The 19,504-nt window shown below is 37.6% G+C and overlaps 1 pseudogene; it reads left to right on the top strand.

Annotated features, from left to right (window-relative positions):
• LOC132518368 (small ribosomal subunit protein eS6-like) overlaps positions 1-15,722 on the top strand; it is a 60,243-nt pseudogene extending 44,521 nt beyond the window's left edge.
• The last annotated feature ends 3,782 nt before the right edge of the window (positions 15,723-19,504 follow it).

Consider the following 19,504-nt stretch of genomic DNA (forward strand, 5'->3'; position numbering starts at 1 on the left):
TTATTCTGAATTACTGATGCCCGCTCAGATTTAGTTTAAAATGCTCCCGTACCATCAGAAAAAGAAGTGTTTACACAAAGATGGAAATTCCTATTTTTTTTTTCCACACGGAACTGAAATTGTTCATAGGTCACAGCTAAAAGAGAGGGGAATGTCCAGACTGACTGTCCTTTTTTATTTTCTCAGCTGGGCATTGTGCATGTCAATGGAATGTATCTGTACAAACAGCATACTTTACATTCGGGAAGTGATATTTCAGAACAAGCTTTTATAAAACAATACTTCATTTTCTGTGGTTTGGGGGTAAAGACAAGGCGAAATTTAGATTCCTTCTATTTCATAAATGAACTCCATAATAAACAAAACAAAGTCTATAAAGTAGGTTTATAATATGGTCATTGTGTGCGATTCAACACGACTGCAAAATATCACATTTGACAAAATTAATGCTGCTGAAAATACCTGCTGCCAGCAGCTCTTATAATTACAAGGAAAGGCAACTGGTAATGAATTCTTTTAACTCGGGATTTCAAATCTCGGGACTGAATGTTGCCCATTATTGGAGTTCAAAGGCAACTATCTCTAGAATTGTTCTTTTAATGCTTGTTGGATGGCTTTAGTTGTTCTTTTCTTGTAGGCACACAATTGTCGTCTTGATCTTTGTGATAAAAAGAGCTTCGCTGGATCTTTGTAGTGAACTCAGTTGGCTTGGTAACAGGCCTGTAGTCAGAATTCCAAAGTGGGGAAACAAAGGCTTAGAAATTAGAGGCTGAGAACTGTTTGTTCAGGACTGTGGGAATCTTACCCCAGCTTGGGGAACCAATGGACTCTCTTCATTAGATCCACATTCATCCATAAACTCCCCAATTCCTTGCCCTTTGTCTTTTCCCAAACTAGAGCTTTAACCACAATAAAAACAAATGTGGCAACTTATTTTGTAAATCAATTCATACCAACATTCCCAGCATGCTCTAATTCTTCCCCACCATGTCATAATTCCAAAAGAATGACATTAACTTATTCAACGTTACATTTATTTCCATAATAAGGATGTGTCAAGGGGCAAGACTTTACTTAAAGGCAAAAAAGAAATAAAATAAAAATAAAGGCTGTGTCTAGGCCTATTTGAATGGTGATGAGTTGCCTTTCTCCCTGTCCAGATATGGTCCTTTTCCCCAAGTTAATTAAATGACCAAATATAGTTCAATATGAATTTTTAAACTGCTTAGTTTAAAAAATTCAAATTGAAGTATAATCTGGTAAAATAAATTTCACTGAAAAATACCATATAATAGAAAGAAAACAGCAATTTCACTTTTTTCTTTTCTTTTTTTTTTTTACTGGGCGTAAAGGTATTCTTAAACCAACTGACACTATGTCATCTGATTACACAACTGTGACTTGGAAATGCCAAGATTTTCCTTTGTGTGTCTAAATAATGCAAGTTGAATTCAGCAGTGTTCATATAAATACATTAATTACACTGAAGCTTTATTAGCGGGGAGTCATGGGAAGTATGTGAAACACTGGATAAATGTTTTTAAAAGCAAGAACCATTCAAGGTACACAAAAGACAGGACAGTCATCACAACAGCAGGAACCACAACCACAACAAATGAGGGACACTGGTAGCTCAATAATTTTTAGGAGCCTAGGACTGAATTGTTTCTTTTCCTTTTATTTACCACCATTGTTCTGAGTAAAATACTTAAAAAATGGGAAAGATGAAGCCTGAGACACTGAAAGGACTGATGAATTCTAATAGTGTCCTGTGAGAAAAAATAAAAAGAAGCCTGAACAATAGTGGTTCAGATAAATGGAAACTCAGAGTATTTCGGCTTGGCTATTAGATCTGAAAATTAAGAACCAGGACAAACACAAATTCATTTTAGGAACGCTTTAAAAACTTTGTTCAAATTTGAGAGAATGCCTTACCAATGTGATGTCACATACTCATGGCTGTAGGTCACTTTGTTTCTACATGGTCTTAGGTGACTTCTAAATTTCCTTGTGAAATGTGTAGGGCCTTAGCATTATGGAATGAAAGTTGAATGTGGTGTTGGCTCCAGGACTGTTAGGGAACCATTGACCGAAACTGACTGCCTTGGCCAGGCACGCTGATAACCGCTTGTATGAGCTGTCTCACAACAGGAGGTCCCGATAAAGAAAACTAACCGGGAGAATTCGGGAGGGGCTGAAAGGAGGAGGAAGGAGGAGACGATATATCCTGCCAACCTCTCAGAAGCCCTCACGATGGAATCCATCTTGGCTGAGAGATGCACACGCCACCAGGGAGGACCCTGAGTCAGACCCAGTATGGGCCAAGCAAGATGACTGGCCAGAGACAACCCGGAAACTAACCCCATTACCATGAAACGTGAGACTGCATGCCATGTGGCAGAGCAGTTCTCCTGGGTTCCCTTACCTTACTGCTTTCCCCCCAGGCACCCCTTCCTAATAAAGTCTCTTGCTTTGTCAGCACGTGTGTCTCCTTGGACAATTCATTTCTGAGTGTTAGACAAGAGCCCACTCTTGGGCCCTGGAAGGGGTCCCCCTTCCTGCAACAGTGCTATGACTTGTAGCCATTGATGAGTGACTGAGCAATTCATGGCTTCATACAAGGAGGAAAATAAATAATAAGAAAGAAATCATGCTACTTACCTTTTGTGAAGCTTGTAGTTTAGTTTACTCTTTTTGCCCTGAGTGTGATGGAGTGCAGAAGCCAATCTAAACTTTATCATTGCGAAGTTGATGAATGGTCACTGCCATATTTATCTTTTCCTTACCTTGGTCTTCCTTCCTTCCTTCTTTCCTTCCTTTCTTTCTTCTACTTTTTTTTTTTTTTTTTTTTACTATTTTGTTGTATATATAATTGTTAAATGCCACTTGGATTACTTCCTGAAAATAGATAGAAATTAAATAAATATAAATACATATTAAGGAAAACACCTTGTGAAAAAAATTTTAAAGACACTTTTTAAGCAGTGTCCGGTGCAAGGCAGACGTTTTGTGGTTACTGGGTACTTTTTAGGCTGTAGTTGCCTCATCTGTTTGTTCTCTGTTTGACAAGATAATCTTTGTGCACCAATGTTCTGTGACTCAATAAAATGAGTAGCTCCCAATAAGCAAACAAACCTTTGTTTTCAGATTCTCTTTTTGAGCAGGTGAATAAAACACATTTTCAGGTGTAGGCTGTGCCTTAACTCATGGGTCCCCATACTGGCTGAGTGTCAAAATCCTTATAAGGTTGTAAAGTATAGATTTCTAGGTATCAGCTCAAATGTATTGAATCAGAACATTTTGCATTGTGCTCTGGAAATTTTTGTTTTTTTTAAAAAAAATGTTAACAAAAATTCCCCAGAGAAATCTGATGAATGGCTGAAATGATCCAACTAGATTCTCCCAGAATAATAAAGAGAAAATTCTCTTTTAAACCAGAGGCACAGAGCCCACATCTTCTCTAATTGCATGCTGATCACAATTATTTTTAAAAAATGTATCACTCCTGGCATAAGCATAGTTCTCATCTGATATATAACTGTATATGCATACTTATTTTTATATTCATTTAGTTATTTTTCTTCATTTTTCATGATTTATGTACTAAAAAAACCCACTTATTCTCATGTTTATCTCCCACCAAAAAATCTAGGAACCTTTTTTTTCCCAGTCAGCTTAAAAGACCTGGGTCTAACTCTTCCATTAGCTAATGGTATTCTTTCAATGTTCCCCTTTCCTGCTTCACTCAGTCAAAGTAAATTTCTCTAGTTTGCAAACAAACACCCATTACAGGCTCAGTGACAGAAAGGAACAAACAGCAAGTTGTCTTTCTATACACTTCACAGGACAAGATAAAAATAATTTTCTGGGAATATTTTTGTGCTTTGACAATCTTGTGCCTTTGAATTAGGAAAGGTTTTTCAAGAGTGAAAAATGGACTGTGTGAGTTTTGCAAAGTTATTTCTTATTCTTGCTGGGTTGAGCAGAAATTCTCTGGTGGTCTCACTTGTAAAATATTCAGCAAGAAAGAGCACTCTTCCTGTTTCCACAACTCCTACTCTACTCCAAGCTATCATAATCCTTCAGTAGACTGCCAGAGCTTTCCTGATTGATCTCCAATAAATCCTGGCCCCATCTCACACAGCAGCCAATATCAAATCTATATTGCATCATTCCCCTCCTAAGCTCAAAACCTTTGTAAGGGAAGAAAAATTTCTTCCTTTATCCATCTTAGGTTCTCCTGCTGGGGCCCTATAAATCAGACTGGCCAAAGACAGATAAATAAGAGGAAAAACAAACAAGTTTATTAACATGTGCATCACACATGCACACATAGGAGCGCTCAGTGCTGAGTAACTCAAAGGGGTGGTTAGAGCTTGGGCTTTTATACCATCTTAGGCTAAACAAGGAAAAGGGCATATGGGAGCAGCTGCGAATCAGGGAAGGGAAGGGATGCAGAGACAAGGGAGGAACAGTCAAGAAACAATAGTGCAGCTTTGGGGCAGGTCCTTGTCCCACCTCAAAGAACACACATAATATCTTTGAGCTCTTTTACAGAACTAAAACCCCCTAACAAATGGAAGATGTTAGCATTCTTCATTCCAGAGAAGGTCACAGTTTGATAACCATGAGAAGCTCATCAGGAGACGACCTGAGGCCAGATTAAAGTAGTGCAGGCCCTGCACACACCCTGATCCTTATCAGCAGCCCCACCTTTGAACCATTGCTATAAAACTCCTCACCAAATCCTCCTGGGTTGGGACACACAGTTTTGAGAGGTATGAGCCCGATGTGTCCCCCTTTTCCTGGCAAAGCAATAAAGCTAATCTTTTCTACTTCACCCAAAACTCTGTCTCCGAGATGCCATTTGGCACTGGTGCAAAGAGGCTGAGTTTTCGGCATCAATAGTATGAAACATCATCTGACATATATACTAATAATTTGCTTGTTTACTTACTCATTTTTTCTTTCTTTCTCCATTAGAATATAAGACAGAAGTGTTTCTTTTTTGTTAACTGCATTATCTTCAGCACCCAAAACATAGAAATATAGGTACGATAGGTATGAAATAATATTTGTTGAATGAATGAGTAATTAATCCTAAGTACCGTCGGAAGTCTAACCAAGTGTATTCATTCATTCATTTGTTGAATCAAGAAGATTCAACAAACCTGTAAAGAACAATGTAAAACTTTAGAATATGCAAAATAAATTACTGGATTTCTTTTCTATGGAATGTTGGAGGCTCCAGGGATTACCTGGTCCTGTACACGTTATGCAACTTTCTACAACTTTGTAAAGTAGAAAATAACTTGTAAAAAACTGACAGTCATGCAAATAATTCTTATCTACAGACAAGTAAATCAATTCTGTTTTGTGGAGTTTCAACTTGGCTCTCCTATTTTAGAAGGAGCCACTTTTGCATACATTTGCAAATTCAATTCAATATTCCTAATTTATGTGTCTGTTTTTTGGATTCTCCTTTGAACCAGTTGTAACACCTTGCCAGTTTCCTCCTTCAATTTATGAATTAAAACACATCTTTGACATGTGTTCATTTTATATTTATATGAGTCATAATTTTGCCTCCTTTTGAAATTTGTCCCTTAACAATTTGGAAATATAACTTATATGATTTTTTTCTTTGTTTGCATATCTTTGATGTAATCATTTTAGAGCTGGCCACTTAATGTCCAGCTCTTTGTTTTGTTTGCTCATCTGTTATGACTAAGTGCACTATTATCTGGGACATAAAATGCATGCTGGTAAAGGAGACATGGAAGAAATAGATTGAAAGGCCAAGATGAGTAAAAATATGGGAGGATACTGGGTGCTAAATGGTAGAAAACTGAAGGAAGATATTGCCTTAGAAGAGAACATTCATTTGTTAATTAAGAACCAGTTACCTTTTTAAGAGTCATTTTAGTTTTCATAGGCAGAGCCCAGTAGGTCTGATGCTGAATCAGGACTCTCAAAGAAAATCTTTATATTTAGGAGCACTTAGATAATTCAGCTACTGGAACAAGTCAAAGAAATATAGAATCGCATCTCACGAAAGTCAAATACAGGCATACCTTGGAGATATTGTGGGTTTGGTTCCAGACCACCACAATAAAACTTATGTAATAAAGCAAGTCACGCAATTTTTTTGGTTTCCCAGTGCATATAATAGTTATGTTTATACTCTATTGTAGTCTATTAAGTGTGCAGTAGCACTGTCTTAAAAAAAAAAGTAAATACCGTAATTTAAAAACACTTTATTGCTATAAATGCTAACCATCATTTGAGACTTCAGTGAGTTGTAATCTTTTTGTAATAGTAACATCAAAGATCACTGATTGCAAATCACCACAACAAATATAATAATAATGAAAAAGTTTGAAATACTGTGAGAATTACTAAATGTCAGAGAGACATGAAGTGAGCAAATGCTGTTGGAAAAAGGGTGCTGGTGGACTTGCTTGACACATGGTTGTCAACAACCTTTAATTTGTAAAAAACACAATAGTTGTGAAGTGCAATAAAGCGAAGTGCAATAAAACAAGACATGCCCGCATAAAAGTAAAACAAAAATGGGCAAAGAAAATATTTTGTAGGGCAGACAATTTTGAACCTGAGTGATGAAAAGCAGATAGATACTGTTTTATGTATTATGCACTAAAGCTAATGGGAGGGGTTGTGGGAGAGCCTATTTGTAAGAATAATGTGGACATCATCCAAGAAGGCCCCCACTTTTTTAAGGATTTCACTCTCTGAGATCTGACATCACAAATGCCTTAATGTGGCTGGAATTCATGAGAAGGCATGCAACTACTGGGAAAAAAGAATATTCAAGACAGAGGAGATTAGGCTAAAACTCCTTGACACTGACCAGAGCAGCCACTGGTGCTAAATAGAGTTACCCACCACCAACAACCATGAAGGACAGATATAGCCAAGAGTACCAAGGAAAGAGCACAACCCCATGGACTGGTGGCCACCCCAGGGCATTAAACTGACAATAGATCCATAAAGGCCCTTTGCCTTTTTATTCATTTTGGCTGTAGGTATTTTTTGTTCCCCTTTGGTGAGAAGGAACTGGCTAACATGGGACTCTGGAGTGGGAACAGATTCTTTCCTTGTTGCTTTGAAAACGTGCTGCTGGTGCAGCTGTTATTTCTATGAAAACGTCCAGTTAATCAAAGAATCAAGGGGCCAAATAAAATAATTTAAGTATAATTGGCAACCAGATTCTTATAGCCTGAAAAAAGGGAAAAGTGTTTTGCTAATGAAAAAATAGATCACAGTCTATTGCAGGATCATATGGTCCATTTTCTCAGTATATTTCTTGGCAGGGCCCTTTAGTCTGTAGAACTGTGAGGCTTAAGTTACAAATTCAAGGGTTATATAGACCCAAGCTTCATGTTAAACAATATTCTATTTGAATAACAAATTGGTTTCCACATTACTATTAGAAGTTTTACTTGCCTGGTAGAGGCCATACAAACCAAGGACTAAGTTAAGTGCTTAGTCCAAGGGCCTGGAGTGGAGAAGATGGGGAGAAGCAGGGGTAGAAGTATAGGGTTTGAATGGATCTGGGTAAATTAGTTATAGCATAGAATTGCTCTTTTTCCCATAAATGAGTATTCAGGAATAAACCTTACAGTAGTTAATTGTTTAAGGCCACATCAGTTTGGGTGTCTGAGATTTACTTACATAATATGCATATATGCACATAGCATAGTTTATTATGTAATCTTTTGGACAGAATCTCTTAAATCATGCCAGGGTTTAGGCTTGTGTGGCCTAGTAATTTCCAGTTTAGTCCTAGGTTATAACTCTACCTTCTCCTCTGTTAGATGGTTTACAACAATGTTAATAGGTATAAGCATGACCAAGATCATGAACCAAGTATCACACTGGGAAAGAGATAAAAAGCAAATAAAAAGGCACCATGCTAAATGCTCTCAAGAGGGTCACCTTTCCAATCCAGCTACCATTACCAGAAAATACCTACATCAAAGGTTAATTTGTTTATGACTATGGTCCACTGCTTATCTGCACAATTTATTAGTCACATAAAATATTTTGTAATTTTGTACTACAATGGATTTGACAGATTTGTCCACATATCTTACATAATGCTTTGATGGGCTCTATTTAAATTTAAGTCTGCATATATTATTTGCAAAGTTTCTAGGTTGGGTACACACACTGTACATATGCATTGTATGCATAGATAGTTAAACCTAACTTAAACCTAACCATCACATTTCTAGGAAATGTGTTGTTTTTCCTATATTTTCTTTGAGTAATCAGAAAAAATTGCATTGGTACTTATATTTAGGCACCAATCAAGCTCCATCTTTTACTTTCAGTGTAGATGAATCTTTCTTTTATATAAATGCATATATTTCTACACAGAAATCCCTCAGCTAATTCATGACACTTGACATTAATCACATACACAGATCAACAAAGACTTTGCTTTCATATAGAAACTAATTTAGAACATATTTCTAAATTACTGCTTGTTATTGCAGTCAATCTAATTAGATAGCTAATGACAATATCTGTTCATAATCAAAGTAGTCAAAAATACCAAGTTTAGTAATTAGACCATATAATTCCTTAACAACTCAATTTGATAATGGCAAAGTACAATGCTTTTAGTCAATTTTCTTCAAAGACTCCTCTATATTCAAAATTAGGAATTCCACAGTGTATTCTTATGACATTTAAAGCTCAAGATGGAGTGGTTAGGTTAGAAAGCACAGCTCCCTCCCGGATTCCATGTGAAATTGCTTGCAAGTCACATTGCATTCTAAAGCCATTTCCCCTCAAAACATTCTGAGGGTATAACATTTACTCTTTGTCACTAATGTTCTTTTCTGTAAGACACACAATTATGAATTGTAACACAATGAAACAATCTTTGGGGACAATTTTAATGATTTTATAATTATACAAAACTATAGAAAATCATGTTTTCCTCTTTATCAACCCAGATACTCAGGGACATTCCAATTCTAAGACAAAAGCAAAAGGGGGGAGATTCTCTATATTTCTAAGAATATCGTATTAACAGAAATCTATAAACCAAACATAGATAGTGTCACAAATGCCAACTGACACGTGGCATAACGGGTGGTGATGCAAAAATCCAGCCGGAAAAGCACTAAAATAGGCTAATTTCATTTCTCCCAGCTGCCTGCCTTTCAATGCTTTATCTCGGCTATTGGGTTTGAATAAATTTCATCTCCCACACCACAAGTAATGAGCAGGCAATGACTTATGAAGCACAGAGACCGAGTTAAGACAGAATTAGAATACAATTTTAATGAGACGGAGCTGAGAAAGTGAAAGTGCTCCTCATTTGACAGACTTGGCAAAATATCCAATATTATTTCAAATGTTCTTTCCTTTCTACAAAGAAACTGTCAAATATTAAAATAAAAATGAAAAAAAAAATAGGGCTCCGAAGAATTCATTAGGGGTAGATTTTTAATGTGATGAGAAGCTAAAAAATAGAGAAGTCATTTAGGAAGTCAAGCAAATGTGACTTAAAATGTAAACGTGTTAAGTATAAATACTCCTGTGAAAACAAACAGCACTCTTTGGTTTCTCTGGAAGAAAGAAAAGCACATTACCATTCCGACGACATGCATCTCTTTGAAATGAGGTCCAGAAATTGTTGGGGAAATGGAGAAGAGACAAATAGTTTCTTTGTTACCACTTACTCAGAAGTCTATAAAATAATGTTATTATATGGCCTTGAAATACACTGAAAATAAGCTGATATGGAAACAAGATAAACTCAGGCATGAAGTTCTTTTTCTGACGCCCAATGGTCAATGTTCAGGACAGGAGAAAGAACCTAATGGAGGTGGTGGGGACAGTCCCCAGGGAAGTGTAAAGGGAATGGTCCCCGGATAATAAGAAAGGTTTGCATCAAAATGAAACCATTTCTTTTCATATTAAAAAAATTACAGGGTACTTGTTCTGTGAAACACTTAGATGCCACAAAATAAAGAGAACAACTGAAAAAGTTAAGAACTCCAACCCACCAAAGACAATGCAAAGGAATTTTCAAGTGTGTTTTCCCACTCAGCTTACGTAAAGGATGCCCCATCTTCCTTACAAGGCCTGTACCTTCTCAGCTGGGCTGAGTTGGAGCCTGGGTCAAGCTGAGCCACACAGCAAGGCTACTCCCATTCTGCATTTTAAATCTATTCCCCCAAACATCCCCTCAAAGGTAAAGGAGTCTTTTTTCTCCCCCTTCTCCTATCTATTCCACACTGTGTCTTTTTTTTAGTGATTACTTCCTGTCGGTTTTTCTAGTGTATAAAACATCTGTGATTTGTTGCAGGCGTTCAGTATTTATACGGAGAGCCTCACAGCAGGTGCCACTTGCAAAAAAAAAAGGCCCCTGCCAACGTGAGCACACCATTGTTATCCCATGACCCCGGGGGTCACGCTGCTGGTACTGCACAATGTTTAGCAAAGGAAGGCTTCTTCCATCAACAACTGATAAAACAGTGTTTCGTCTGGTAGGCTAAACGTTTTATGAAATGATAAACTAGTATCTAGACATCTTTGAAAATGAATATGTGGGCTTTCAAAATTATGGGCAGATATCTGATTCTGATTTGCAACCTGTAGCATAAAAAGGAAGAAAGAAAGAAAGAGAGGAGGGAGAGAAAGAAAGAAAGAAAAATTTTCTAATGCTGACGAACAGTCTCCCTTGGTGTCCCCAGGCTCCCATGCCCCAAATCTACTTCCTTGACTTTGAAGTCTGGGTCCTCTAAAGCTGTGAAATTTCCTGGATAACAAACAATGCTGAGGAAACTGTGTTGTGAGCAAATAAATTTGATAGCCATGGGACCTGTAAATGTAGTTTGTGTTTAACACTCAAAAACAATGACCAAAAAAGGGGTGTGCAACATTTTCTCATAAAGGTCCCCATTCTTTAAACAGCGTGTTAGAAATTTAGTTAAAGGCATTTAATGGAGCTAATTATAGTTTGTGAATCTCACCAGCTTTCTCCTTGTTGTTGTTTTCCTGCATCCTCCGCTAAAATACCTTATGGAGTTTGCTTTAGCCTAGCTCTCTACAGCGATATTCCACATTCAACATGCTCTCCTTCAGTGTTTCTATTGCAATGGATTGTGAACATCAAATCCAAGAAATCCAAAGAAAGTCCAAGGCAATACCAGGAGTTTAAAAACTGCTTTCCCAAGTATAGACAACAAATCGTGTGTTTGGCGTGTTACAGGTAATCCTTTTGGGTGACCTAATTAAATTGGTAGAAAAATTATGTCATATATAAGGTATAATGTATGATGTTATATATAAAATAATACAGAATTGGAAGATGAATTTCCAATTCATGAAAGAAGATGAAGTTTTAATTGTCTAGCATGCTATGCATTTACAATACGTATGGGGAGAGGTAACACTGCCAGTTTATGCCCACTCAAGATTCTTAAAGAAATTTTGATTTTCACAAATAATAGAGTCTTATTTCACAATCCCCTTCTTACTTCCCCTTCCCCCCACTTCCACACACACACATCTAGTTCCTAATAAAGGACTATAGTTAGTCCTCAATAATAGGATATAAAATATTCTTGGGCTTCCCTGGTGGCGCAGTGGTTGAGAGTCTGCCTGCCGATGCAGGGGATACGGGTTCGTGCCCCGGTCCGGGAAGATCCCACATGCCGCGGAGCGGCTGGGCCTGTGAGCCATGGCTGCTGAGCCTGCGCGTCCGGAGCCTGTGCTCAGCAACGGGAGAGGCCACAACAGTGAGAGGCCCGCGTACCGCAAAAAAAAAGAAAAAAAAAAAGGATATAAAATATTCTTTATCTGTCACTTTGTCACTTGTATTTAATGATAAGTCAAAAATTAATATACTAGGTACTGCTTAACTCTCCTAAAAAAAGAAAAGGCAGAGGTGGACCTTAGGCAGAGCCTTGGGCTTGGGGAATGGAGCACACCCTTCTCATTCTCATTGCCCTGGGTTCTAGATACTATATCCCATCCATTCCTTCTCTACTAACTTCTTCCTCCATTTTGCTTTTTAACTTTTTTCCCACATGGAACCATGTGTATACCTCCACTGTGGCAGGTATTTAGCATACTTATTACCTGTCAGCATTTCCCACTAGTTTCTTGAAGGCAGGGGTGTGATCATGTTCACATCTCTGTGTCTAAGGATTACTGTATTGGTGTTCAGTCATCATAAGGATGGATACTGAAATAGTGGCTAACGCAGGACGGTGAGGGGTCCATGGTCACTCTAGAATGCGGCCTTCGATTCCTAGGAAACCAGGGACCATAAACAGACATAGTGTATGGCATCATCCAGAGTATGAGAGCTGAGAGGACACACTAGGTATGCCTCTGTCCCTCAGTTTCACTCCTGACTTTCCAAAATGGTGTCACAGAGAAATGAGGATTGGACTGTATCAGATTCTCTGAATTGGTGCAACCTTTCTACTGATATCAGTACTATCTGAACAATATAGGGCAAATTCCTTAACCTCTCAGATGCAATTTCTCTCATTAGAAATACGGGATAATAGTACCTACCTCACAGGATCAAATGAAATATCACTTGTAAAGCACTGTGCAAGCTCAACAAATCTTATTTCCCTCTCCTTTACTTTCATCCAAGGAATTTCTTTTCCCTCTTGTATATCTGACATTTAGAAACTTGGCCTTGTGTCAATGTCTAAGCAATGATCATGTCAAGGATCAGTAAGCATTATTTAGGAAGAGTGTTTTTCACAGCTTTCCCAGCCACACTTTTCATGGTGAAAGGTTTATCTGAGAGGTGATTTCAGTTATTCTGCAGGAATTAAGATTATTCAAGGAGACAAAGGCATTGATCATCTTCTCTTTGCTTCTTGCTTTCCTTGACCCCTGTGGTAGCTTTACCAACCTTCTCTATAACTGCGTCATGTAACTTAAAGCTGGCTTTTGGCAAGAAGATAATGAATCCCACCTAGCCCATTTTCCTTGATCCAAAGGAGAATATTTCTCCTGATTATGTTTAAAAAAATTTTAACTGTGGTAAAAAAACCATAAAATTTATCATCGTAACTATTTTAAGTGTATGATTCAGTAGCATTAAGTATATTCACATTGTTGTATAACAGAAATCCAGAACTTTTTCATCTTGTAAGACTGAAACCTGCTAGTGGGAAGCAGCCGCATAGCACAGGGAGATCAGCTCGGTGCTTTGGGACCACCTAGAGGGGTGGGACGGGGGAGGGAGATGCAAGAGGGAGGAGATATGGGGATATATGTATATGTATAGTTGATTCACTTTGTTATAAAGCAGAAACTAACACACCATTGTAAAGCAATTATACTCCAATAAAGATGTTAAAAAAATTATATATATATATATATACAGGTAAAAGCTCATTGTGATAAATTCCCCAAGACTTGCAAAAAACAAAACAAAAACAAAACTGAAACTCTATGTCCATTAAACAATAACTTCCCATTTTCCTCTCCCCTAGCACCTCTGATTACATTTTTAATTGTTGATTTTGGTCTAGTTTCAGATATGGTGATACAGAAACATGTATTTGGTAATAATTAGAATATCTTTAAAAAATAGTCATCTTTCATTTGAAAAACACCTATGTTCACAAAAGTGGTATATAAAATACTCATTTTCTGCTACACATAACATTAATAATAGAAGTAATTACCCAAGAAATATGGATCTCACCCGTAAGATGCTGGGTGAATGTTTGTAACCCTGGGCTCTGATTTGATTGAGAATGGAAGACAGTGGAATGTGAAAGGTTGGTTTTCCTAGAAGATGGTGATTTTGTTGGAGGCGACTAGATTACACGCTGTTTAGCCACGTAAAGTGATTCTTGAAATCGTATCTAGATAATTGAGGTCAAAGTAATTTTGGGGCATCTAATCTACCACTTCTCTGCCTCATTTGGCGTATTTAGATTCAGCCTGTATTAATATTTGAAGAAGGCTTACTGTCTTTGAATAAGTTACAACTTAGAACACTAATTGTTAAACATGTACTACAGTGAAACCACAAAATTTGAAAAAAGAAGTTAGCAACAAAGAAGGAGAATTTTACTTCAAATTCTTAGTTATTATGTATGACCATATTCCGTTTCCATTTTCTGATTTATCTGCTAACTTTCCGCATTGATCTCAGCTAGAAATATAAATCCTAATATCACATTTGCCTAGCATTGCCAATACTTTTTCTTCCTAAAGTGCCACTAAATGTTTTCTTTCATCTTCATTCTCCATATATAAACAAAATAGTTTTTAAACATTAAAAACATTATCTTAAAGAGGTTCCATTATAATCTATCCCTGAAAATGATAAAAAACAAAGAAATACCATGCCACAAGTTGGGAAAGAATACAAATTCCATTATATAAGCATATTTCTTAAAAAAATCCCTCTACTTATATATTCTTACTGACACATTTTGCCATGATAGACATAGTTAAGATGTCCTTAATTTTATTACTACACCAGATTTTAAAACCACAATAAAAAACAGTATTTACTGTTGCATTTCTTAAAGTCAAATCATTCTGACAAGCTAAGGTCACTTCAGTTTAAACCCCAAAATGTTCCCATCCCTTAGGAGGCTGGGTTGTTATTAATATTTTTGTCAAGAAAGAGTAGTGAATGATGCAGTCTTTTTCAGTGAGAAAATAAAAGGTGTATTCCATTGTGGCTGGGAAAGAGATGACGTATCTTCCACAGACTCGGTGGAGGATTCACTGCCAGCTTCTTCACGGTGTGAACTCCTGATTGAAGCACCAGCTGTGATCCTAGGTTTCAAAGAGACCTTGGAAATGGCAAAGCAAGACCCTGTGTTCAGAACTGACAAAACCCAGTTGACAAGAGAAGCAGTAGCTACTCTTTCGGAATGCTCATCATGGGGAATGTCATTGACAAAAAGAAAAGAGTGGGGGAAGGAGGGGAAAAGGAGGCTTTTGTGTGATACGACTTGACAGAACTGAAATCAAATTATAATGCCACAGAAATAGGAATTTTCTTCCTTATCCATTGCACGTAAGACAAATAACTTGGTCATTATAGACAAAATAAGTAGTTGGAAGAATATTTCTTTCTGAAGTTAGCCTCCTCAATATTATTGGATATTCTCTGGCTCATAGTATTAATAGAACAACCTGTGAGTAAGTCTTGGCCTGATAGGTTTTAGGAGATTCCAGAGCGTCCTAAATTATACCCACATTGTCACCCCTGTAGCTCCAAGGTAGAGTTAAAAGGTCTCTGCAAATTACCCAGGAATGAAAGGCAGTCATTTCTCCCCTAGGAGGATGGCTTGTTTCTTTATTATTCTTAGCTTCCAAACACTTTTAAATATTTTTTTTCTCTCTTTTGCTAACCGCAGCCACAGAGAAAAATGTGTATAAGGAAGTTATTGTTTTGCAGCAAAACTGTTGATATGTCCTTTGGTGCCCCTTGGAGACTTCCACTCTAGGGCGTGGAGGCTGTCATCATGCACAGGTCTGAGCTGACCTCCCTGATGGTGCCTGAGTTGCATCCTCGGAAATCAGAGATGCCCCAATGGAAGACCATGAGACAGCAGTCTGCCCATGCCCGAGCTCGCTGTGCCCAGAGGCACAAGAACAGTATTATCAAGAGTGTGCCATGCAGTGCCAGGCCATTACGGAACAGCAGTTCTCCATCTCTGCGAGAGGACCTCGCGTAGGGCAGCATATTATCCTCAACCGTTAAGCTCCATCACAAAGAGATGGTCTCCAGAGGGCTCCAGGACAAGTCGGGGAAGGCTTTACAGAAATGCAGACCCAGCGGCATTCGAAAATCTGTCTTGCTAAACTCAGTGTACTCCGGACCTTCCTTTTAACCTCAGAATTACCTCCCTAGATACTGGTCAGTCAGTTAGACAGTATTTATTTAGTGACTCAAGGCTGAGAAGATGAATTTCCGAATACTTAATTGTTTAAATCAAGATAAGTAGCAAAACTTGTGATGTTATAATCAGGTTCTTGTCTACAAGACAATGTTGAATGAGGCAGGGTATTAAGAACAATCTGTTTACACTAGCTTACACTGTTTTTTGAACATTGGTAAGTCTCTAGAATGAATAGATTAATTCATGTTTTTTGCTGACGTACATGGCAGAACTTTTATTGGCTTTGTTTCTTATGCCACAAACCTGACAAAAAGCTGGGAGGTGATCACGTGCATCCCCTGCCTCTGAGCCTCTGATGAATCTAGTCATGTGAGAAGGATAGGGCTCTGCCCTCTTCTGATTCGCTGGCAATAGACCTTCAGCTAACAGCATATCTTGCTCAGCCGAAGATGGAGTGCTAGTCTAGAGGGACTTGAAATGGCTCTGGCATTTTCTAGATGACAGCTCCTATTTTCCACTGGCTTCTGGCACATGTGCTATCATCCATCTATGTCAGGAAGACACTTGCTTATCTGGTTGCTAGAAATGCTTTTGCTAAAAACACGTAACTGCAGTTCATCAGTCTTGTGAGCAAGTTGTTGATTTTGCTAAACTAAGTTTGAACTCTGCTGTGGTTCTGTGATATGACATCTATTTTTATTAGATATTGTCATGATTATTTATAGTGTCTTGGAAGTATACTAGAGTTTACAAAAAGGCAAGTTAATCAGCCAGTTGAGTGGTGCAAAACAAAAGTTTCAGGACTACGGTGTACACATATTAACTTCATTCTTCATTTTTTGGCACCTCTTAATTAAGAAATTACTTACTAAAGAAGAGATAGAAGTTGAATCAGGACCATTAAAAAAACAAAATTCAATACAAATAATGTATGTTTTACAACAAATGTTGGCAAGTATTTTAAAAAATTTTATATAAAACCAGTCATCTAATTATAACTCATGAAGTACTATCAAATATCAAAGAATATCACAGAATATATCCTTAATTAATTTGTAGAAATAACATTTTTATTTCAACTGGAAAATACTTATTTTGCTGACATTCTTTTGGTTTTTACCAGCCTGCTCATGTCCTCCTGGTTCAATCAAGACTTGACCATTCAAAACTTGGGCAAACTCTGTCTAACTGGTTCAAGCTAGCCCTAACCTTTCAGGAAGCTTCTGAAGAGTTCATATGCACCACAACCAGCTAAAACTTGTTCAGACCCCTTTGGCATATATTAACTCACAGCCAGTAGGGTTGTTCACAGTGCCCAAAGCAAGGACATGCCACATAATCTTTCAAAAGTGGTACCTGGATGTCAAAATCAAGTGCTATTGCCATCTGGCTTTCCTCATACTTGCCAGTCTGGGCCACACCCTCTCTTTCTCTTCTCTCCCTTCCCTTCACACAAACACAGACTCATGGCCTTCCTGCCAGCTGCTGGGAGTCTGCCATGAGTCCTGATTAATGGGCATGGATGGAGGAGCCAGGGAGAGTCAAGGGATGTTGACTCAGTCAAGCAGCTGCCTACTTTCTTTCAGCCTTTTAAAATTGAGTGGCTATCATAGTCACCAGAGAAATTTTTGGTAAGAGCTGTTTTAAGATTTGCTGCCCACCAGGAGCCTCGGCCTTGTAGAGGACAGATGAAGCCAAGGGCTGAAGCCAGTACCACAAGGCTTTCCTGAGAGGGTCTAATTGTGGGTGGGAGGTTATAAAGTGGCTCCTGAGTGTGCAAACAGCCCCGGAACTCTTTCCTTGTGTCCATTTCAAACTGATGAAATGGATTCTGAAGAAAGGATAGGGACCTGCATATTATAATATCAGGAAGATAGTTGAGTACCATTTGATGCGTAAATAAAATCAGAAAAGTGATTGCAATGACTAAAGAGACAAAATGACTAGGTATCTCTCATAAACAGAGGCACTATATTATATTTCTTGAAAGGAAAAGGAATACAAAAAAGTGAAAAAAGAGAAAATGGAAAATCTTGGATTTATTTTCCTTGTAGTAAAATGGAAGCATGTTGGAAACAGATTTGTCTTTGCCTGAAGGGGTGATGATATCAATTTTACGACAAAGAATTATATTTCTAAAAAATAAAAAGAAACAAAGTTTGATAAAAAGCTTCCAATTAATTAGGTTTGACAGTAAAATAAGTTATTTACTCTTTTAAAACTCTCACAGATGTGTTTATTTTTTGAAAACCAAATTTTATGTTATTTTGCAACTTATGAGACACATACACAAAAATATTAAAAAGAAAATCAAGTGCCTCCTTTTCTCCCTGGATCTCTGTCTGACTCTTTTAAAAATGGATGAAATAACTTACATAAAGCAGAACAAAACCAAATAAAATGTATATGAACTTTAGCCCCACTGATGTAAATGAGACTTTTAAACGACGAGCGCTTTGGAATTTTATACTAATCCCATTTGACTATTTTTTTCATGTCATTTCTTCAGCTATATCAATAAAATTAACTGCCGATGAAATTTTGACAGTTATGCCTGTGATTTTCAGAGTGATATAGGTCAATACTTTCAATTAAAAAAACCATCTTGCAATATACAACCTTATAAAGGAACAAAAGCAATGTTAAACCTCCACAACTGTAACATATCTGTTAAAGAAAGAACGTTACTATCTTCAGATGAAGACTAGTACCTAGAATATGTCCAAAGTGTTAGCAGTAGTATTACAACTGTATTCTGAGAACAGAATCAGAAGAAATGAGATTAATCTGAGGGGAAAAGATTTGGGGAAATGAACAATTTCCCCAACAGTGAGTTAAGAACACTGCTTACTAAGGCATGTTTCTTTTAAGCACCAACATGGGATCTTCTTTAGAGGCTAGCTTTTACACAGGCTTGGCACACAGCTGCACGTTTCCCTACAAGTATGGAAGTGAGCAGATCACGTGTCTCCCCAGGGTGCATGGATGGGAAGACCCAGAGCCGGAAGGGAGATTTCAGAGACTAAGGTTTAGACAACAGAGAAAGAAACCGATGTCACTCTAGCGTCTTGCATAAATGTGGTGAGAACTTCAGTGTGGTGCTGAGTCTGTGCTGGATCTCCTCACTCCTAGCCACATCCATAGCAAGAAAACCTATCATTATTTAAGAGAACTTTCTTCCTTCTTCCCTCCCTCCCTCCCACCCTCTCCCTCACTCCCTCCTTCATTCCTTCCCTCCTTCCTTCCTTCTTTAAAATAGTATGCCTTACAAAGTCTAATAGTTCATACATAGAATATGCAGTAATATTTGAAATATCTAGAAATATCAAATAATGAAAAAGAAGTAAGAAAATGTTTTGATCGTCACCTTCACGTAAAATACAAGTTGAAACCATCCTACCTAGAAATGTATTAAGGTCCAGGGAAAATGAATAAATAAAACCCAGATAAATATGCAATGGGTGTAGGGACAAATCCTATTTATTTTCCTTATTTTGAGTTCTACTGTATCAAATAAGATGCAGTCGGTACAGCAAACTAGCAAAGTGCCATGGAATGTCAGTGTCATTTCCTAGCAATGTGTCTAATTAGTGCTGCAAAGTCCAATTCTCCTGTCT

This window comes from Lagenorhynchus albirostris, chromosome 3 (assembly GCF_949774975.1).
Source record: "Lagenorhynchus albirostris chromosome 3, mLagAlb1.1, whole genome shotgun sequence".
NCBI classification, from domain to species: Eukaryota; Metazoa; Chordata; class Mammalia; order Artiodactyla; family Delphinidae; genus Lagenorhynchus; species Lagenorhynchus albirostris.